General features: G+C 45.2%; 1 long non-coding RNA gene across 1 annotated transcript; it reads left to right on the forward strand.

Moving 5' to 3' along the window:
• The first annotated feature begins 2,269 nt into the window (after nt 1-2,269).
• Nucleotides 2,270-5,673, forward strand: LOC310893197. Its single transcript, XR_014578805.1, has 2 exons — nt 2,270-3,723; nt 4,181-5,673. It is a non-coding gene; the product is annotated as an uncharacterized lncRNA (long non-coding RNA).
• Nucleotides 5,674-6,767: the final 1,094 nt, after the last annotated feature.

Here is a 6,767-nt window from a genome sequence, read left to right on the forward strand (position 1 = left end):
GGAGTGCAGATTCTTAAGCGTGGCATTTTTAAAGAAACTAAGATCCTAGCCCGGTCAGTTGAAAGAGAAAACATTCCACATATGAACCCCTTAGCTGGACTGCATCCTATATTCAGAAGGGACATTTTCTCCTCCTCTAATCTCATTGCAATCAAACCTTAAATTACATCTAACATAAATGTCAATTCTGTTAATTCTTTCTTTTTGCATAGTCCAACATAGCAGAAACCTCCTAATAATTTTATTACTATCATGGGCTTATTCTTCACCATCTAATTTCTTCTCATAGCTTTCACACATCCAGAAATCCCAGTCTTCTCTAGATCTCTGCAATGTTACCATGAGCCTGCAGTAAAAATACTGCACTCAACAGAAGTGGAAAGCAAAATATTTAGGGCAGCTTAGAATAAATCAAGCTGAAGTAAGGCTTTGTTTGTCAACCACACGCTTCTTTAAATTTAACTCTGGGAAGAAAAAATAATGTTTAAGATTTTGCACAGTCTGCGATCTGCCACTTAGGTAAGCTCAGTAATGCAGGTGTTTTGATGGAGAAACTGGGTCAAGTTTCTCTGAGATCTGAGCAAGGCCTCAGATGTTACTTAGCATCGTAGGAGTCTGTGGTACTTCCAGGCAGCGTGGGGAGAAGACGACACAGAGGCAGAGCCATATTCATGTGGGTACCACAGCAGACAGTGGTAGCAGCTGGGGGAAAGTGTCTACAGACCTTTAATTTGCATGTCTCTCTTCCCTGTCCTTCAGAAATTGGCTCTGAGAACTGTGTCGAGGTGCCCTCCCAAAAGAGCTGATTTGCATCTAGCAAAGAGCAATAGAAAATGAAGGAGACTTTCAGTTGTTCTCTATTTTGGTTTCGTGTATCACCCACTTAATTCAGAATATAAGTGCTGCCTGTAAAGCACCACAAAGCTCCCAGCAAGATGAAAATCAGCTTATTCAAAGTGAGTCAAGACACATCAGACAGGGCACAAACCAGACAAGAGCTACTTCCTTCAGCGGAGGCCCCTGCCTCTCCCTGGCAGCCAGCAGACCATCATGAGACCTTCCAGGCCTTGGGCTCATCCTGCATGGCGCAGGGCAGCTCTGAGAAACGGTCCCTGACATCTTCGGCCAGAAACTGCTCCCCTTCACCCCGAACGGGAAGCTGGGTCATGCTGAGAGCAGAAGAGGTCCCAGCAGTGTTTCCATCAGGGTGCACACCCCAGCCATAGCCCATACACAACACATTGAGATCTGTGGTTGTGGAACAAGCTGGAGCAACGCTGGCTGCCTGTTTGGCCAAAGACCCGTTGTATAAGGCTACTACCCAAGTGGTCTGCTGTTTCCAATCCATTTCAGGTGAAAAATGAAGGATTTGCTTTTGCTTCAGCAGCCTCTCCATTCAGGACTCACTGACCCAGCTCTGCTGGTGACAAAACATTTCCAGGCAAAAAGCTCCTTCTTGACTCAAAACCCCTGACAGGAAAACAGAAGGAGCCTGTGAGCATGAGACCATTCTCCGCGTGCATGGCACATGACTCACCTTCTTTACAAATCTCTTTTCCAGAATAAGAAGAAGGAAAAAAAGTAAAAAAATATATATATATATATAAAATGAAGAAGAAAAAAAGGAAGTAGAGCAATAAGAAACCCTCAGAAACAGCAGGAAAATAAGCTGAGACCAGAGATATAAAAACAGCTGTCTGCTACAGACAGATCTGAAATTCTTCATTACAATATTGTCACATAAGGTTATTGTGAAGAAGCTTTGAAAACACAGACAACAGCACGATGCATTGCAAGTTAGTGTTTGCAAGAGTAGTGGATCTCAGCATACAGGAGACTGCTATTAATAAGGTATCTGTCAGGCCACATTCATGCTGCAAACTTCTTAGTGACCTGCGAAAAGCATCCAAGAGAGAGGGTAAATGAGATTCTGAGCTTTGTGTCAGTGCAACTTATATCCTGCTAGCAGCAAAGTTGAACTAAGCTGAATGCCTCTGCTGAACCCCAGCCCCCTGCCTGGAGCCCTCCGCATGGGCAGCAACCATGAAGAGCTACATCTAGCCCGTGCTAACGTTGGCAATAAATAAACATTTGGTCCTTGGTTTTGCCTGCTCCACCGGGGGCTCCTCCACGGGCTGCAGCGTGGAGATCTGCTCCGTGTGGGACCCGTGGGCTGCAGGGGGACAGCCTGCTCCACCAGGGGCCTCTCCATATCTATCTCATATCTAACCATGGGCAATTTCTGCCCACATGAGCCCACAGCTTCTGCTCTTCTCACAGACCTGTGAGACCACTACCAAAGCCTTGCCACATAAACCCAGGACAGCTTGGAGGGTTGGTGTCTCCCTGTTAGCAATGCCAGGAGGCCCCTCACAAGCTCAGTTACAGATGTCGAACAGGAGGAGACGATTCCCATTCCCACATGCTGGCATACACTGCAACACAGCTGTCTATGAAACCACTGACCCTTGCTCTGAGAATGCCCAGATCTGGTGATTTCCAGAATGAAGCTAACCACCAGGTTTCCATTTGAATCAAAGTCAACAGTGATCTGGAGCAATTGAAATACATTGCTAGATTGGTCTGATTCAATAATTTCCTAATATTTCTGTCAGTTTACGCTTCGTCATTATTACATTGCTTCAAGGAATGGTATTTCCCCTCATTTACTGGGTCTGGCATGGGACATCCATCCAAAATCCAACATGTAAAGCAACTGACTGAAGGAAACATCAGTGGAAAGATACAAAGGGAAAAGAAAATAGTGTTCAGAAAAACAGCAAAATGAAACCACCTCAGCAGCCCTGAGCTTTTCACACTTGTGCTAGCAAAGATAAATTCCCTAGTCAATTCTGGAGTGCTGAACAGATGGAAAGGGCACTTTTTACCCTATACCTGAGCTAAGTATAAATAAATGCCAGCTGTCCTTCATGCAAGCACAGTCTAAAGAAGGGGTCCCCTCTCCTTACAGCTTCTCTGAGGAGTCTGTGCAGAGCAAGTGCGAACCAACTACTGTGATCCTTTGGGAATCACAGTGAGAGAATAGAGAAGACTTCTGCTGTCATTAGGACGGCAGAATATGTTGCATGTATGCCCAGGAGGAGAAGGACTCTCTAGACACCTTCTCCACTCCCCAAGAGAGGCAACAGCTTTTCCTCTAATGCTGCTGCCATGTGGTTTGGGCTGAAATCTTGCAGCCTCCTCCTCCAGCAGCTGAGCAGACAAACCGCAGGCCAGCCACTTTCTCTGTGTCTCCATTTTCCTCTTAGCAGAAAGGATAATAAAATTACCCAGCACTCAGGAATGCTGCAGCTTTAATTCATTAATATCTATAAGGAGCTTAGAGATCCTCAGCCATAAGGGGCTCTGGAAATGCCAGCAGAAACACTTTGCATCTTGTCACTCTGCTCCGGCTTTCAAAATTTCCCTACTGAATCCACTGATTCAAACAGTTTGAGCTCTAAATTTTCTGACTTGGCAAATTCGAATCAGCTGTTCCCAGTGATGTGAGGAGTGAAAACGCGATCTTTGTCAGCGAAAGGAAACGGGGAGCAGCACTAGTCTATCTGCATGCTGCATGAGTCAGCCACAGCTTGTGCACCTGCTGTGACTTACAAATCTGAATGCACTTGGAGATGCTGGTTTTGCAAACAGATGGATTTTGTAAATCCTGTTAACGTTTCTGTGTGTAAGAGCTTCCCAGCAGAAAAGGAGCATGTCCATGTGAGTATTGGATCCACTTACCCTTATAGATTTTTAAATAGTGGCTTCATTTTACTCAGGCTGGAGATATAAGTAGATTTATTGTAGAGTGGGCACTCTGGTTGTGTTTGTGAGAATGGTGACTTTCAGGAAATTAAATTTTAGATTAGCTGCTCTAAGCTAGAAGAAGGGGAGATGAGGAGAGATGCGTGCCTCTAAAGACACATCGGTTCTGGAGGGCTCAGTTCAACCATACTCTGGCAAAATAACCAGCTTGGAGACAACACGGGGTCTGTGTGCGTAAATTGCTTGTTGTGCTCACTCTCAATCATAGGGTTTTATTCCAAAAAAGTTACTGGAATGTGTTTGTTCTCACAATGTTTAAGCAGCTTAGGCAGGGAAAATTGCATAATGCTTTTCCTACATAAGCTTCAGTATCTGACTTGTACTGGACTCCTTTTGCTGTCTGCTTCTACAGCCTCCTTTTGCATGGGATAGGGCCAGAGAGGTAAACAAGGAAGCCAAGCCCAATAAGAAGGGGGAAGAGGCCCTAGAGAAATGCAGAGGGGCAGCAGAAGCACAGCATGTGGGGCAGCAGTTTACATGCAAAACTGCTGAGATTCTTCCATTCATCTACACAGCAAGACTGCCATGGAGCAGGTCAGGCACATGCCACATCTGGCTGTGCCAGCCATCATCCCCAAATGATGATGGCCATTCTGAATTGACCCAAAATGCACAACAACCAATGAAGAAATGGAAAGGGGCAAAGATCAGCAATCTTCATAAGTAGCAACGGGAAGCTGTCACTCCCGTAAGTGACCTCTCATGGATAGCTGGCCTCGGGCAGAGGGTTTGAATTTGACCATGGTTTGAGAAGATGAGGTGGGAATAGCTGGAAGACTTGTCCTTTTGCTCTTTTCTGAAGGGACGTTCACACCTGTAGGTACGACACTGACCAGCACTAAGGCAGTGAAGTGGTAGCTGTGTCATGGTCTGACAGTGAAGGAGACGAGCACAAGTTGGTTTAAATGTTGGTGTCCAACAGGCAGAACCCACCTCTCAGACTCACCTCCATTAGGGAGACATAAAGTCCTGGTACTTCCCCACAGTGCTGTGATCATCAGTTATTTAATGCTAGAAACCTGCCATATACTGTAAAATCCTGACTGTTGTTATCGGAATTTATTATATGGGCAATTAACATAGGCAATCCCATTACCGCTAATGGGATTTATCTGACTAAATCTCACATGTGTTATTCTCCTAGAAAAAACAAGCGATCAAGTTTTTGGCTTAGCCTAAGTTTCCAAAGATAAATGTATTCACTCATTTATTACTAACTACACAGCTTGTGGCCATGTGGTGTGAGTATAAACAAGCTGAACAAATGTCTAGTATGGGAAGGAATAAAATGTTAATGCAAATAATTGATTTGGTGATCTCTTTGCAGCCAGCAAGACAGATATTTCATTGCCAGGTCTGCCTATGTAAAACAGTAATTGTGTGATTATCACTTAATGACTGGAGTTCATTTCTTTTCCTTCCCAATCACAAAAGCTGTGTGGATCTGCTCAGAACATATTGATAATTTCTGAATATTTATGCAAACAAATCTGAAACCACAGCAGCCAGCTCAGGCTGTATTTATGTCTCTGCATTGACACAGAGCAGACCTTGCCAATAAAGATGTCTCCAGCAGAATGGGGCCGAGGATAAAGACCAAGGAGAGGGGGCAGCACCTGAGCTGTTACCCCTTAACAATACCAAATCATGAGGTTACAGCCATCCAGAGGAGGAGGGCTGGGCTGATGCTGCAGTTAAAACGAGGGGGCAATGTCATACACAGCTGCTGAGCACATGGAGCAGCCCCTTCTTGCTGCGCACAGCTCCTGCCCCTGATCACAAGTGTTAATCACATGAGACTGCTGCAGAAAACCTCACCTGTACAATACCCAAACACTTCTCCAATCCGTTGTTGGCCACAAAAATCCTGCTTTGAAAAGGGGTTTCCTGGTTCACCCCACATGACATTCTGAAACATTTCAAAGCTTGCTGAGCAAGGCTGCTCTTCATGCAAAGGACCCAGTGTCTGGACCCTACCTGTGTAGGTACACTTTCCAACACATCACAGCTCCAGCTATTATTTTGCTCTTGGCTACTTCTGGAGCACTTCCCAGTCCTGGAAGATCTGACCCTCGCCACCACTTATGCTGATAGAAGTGGTGCTGTTGAGTACCATGATGGGGATTTTCAAATGTGTAAGGGTTTAAGCGCACACCTCCTGAAGTTTTTCAGGAAGAGAGGACAGTTAATTCCTTCAGTTATGCTCTTGTAAGAAAAGAGGCTCTCTGCACACAGTGTGTGACAAGGACACTCTCAGGCATACAGCATTGACCTCTGTGAGCATACTTGTGTCCCTACTCATCGCGTGGCCCTGGACAAGGTATATGTAAGCTTTGTGCCAAAATCACTGAAGATACTAGTCCTTGTTCTGCAGGAGGAAAATCCTAAAAAAAGAACAAGCTATAGATATGTATAAATATTCATCTGGCATTGAAAATAAATGCATAGAGGCACCTAGAGTTGGTTTCCATCTGTTAGTGAAGATCCCAAGTGTTGTTACTGGAAGCAGAACCCAACCGGCTCATCTGCCCCTACTGTATTACACCTCTGATGTTGAAGCAGTATGCCTGTTTCCTGGCCTGGGTCTGTGTTATCAGGTTAACTGTGTCTAGGTGATGGGCTTTGTCATGAGCAGGACCAGTGCCAGTGCTTTGACTCTATAGGCAGGTGATGACTTCAGTGTATAGCAGGGCGGTATGGTCGAAGGGATCTGCGCATCCCTCGTGGTCTATCTCCTCACCCCTCCTGCTAATGAGTGGAGGAGCCAGACCCACCATGGCAGCTAGAAACGGTGCTGTCACACAACCTAGATATAAAAAATGATGCTTGGGTCAAGGGCAAAATCTGCATTGGTAAATAAAACAAGCCAGGATACTTTGGGTCCAGAGGAGAACCACAAAAATGGTTAAATGGCTGGAACGCTTCTCCTAAGAATAAAG

Source organism: Anser anser (assembly GCF_964211835.1).
Source record: "Anser anser genome assembly, chromosome: 2".
In the NCBI taxonomy this organism is placed as follows: Eukaryota; Metazoa; Chordata; class Aves; order Anseriformes; family Anatidae; genus Anser; species Anser anser.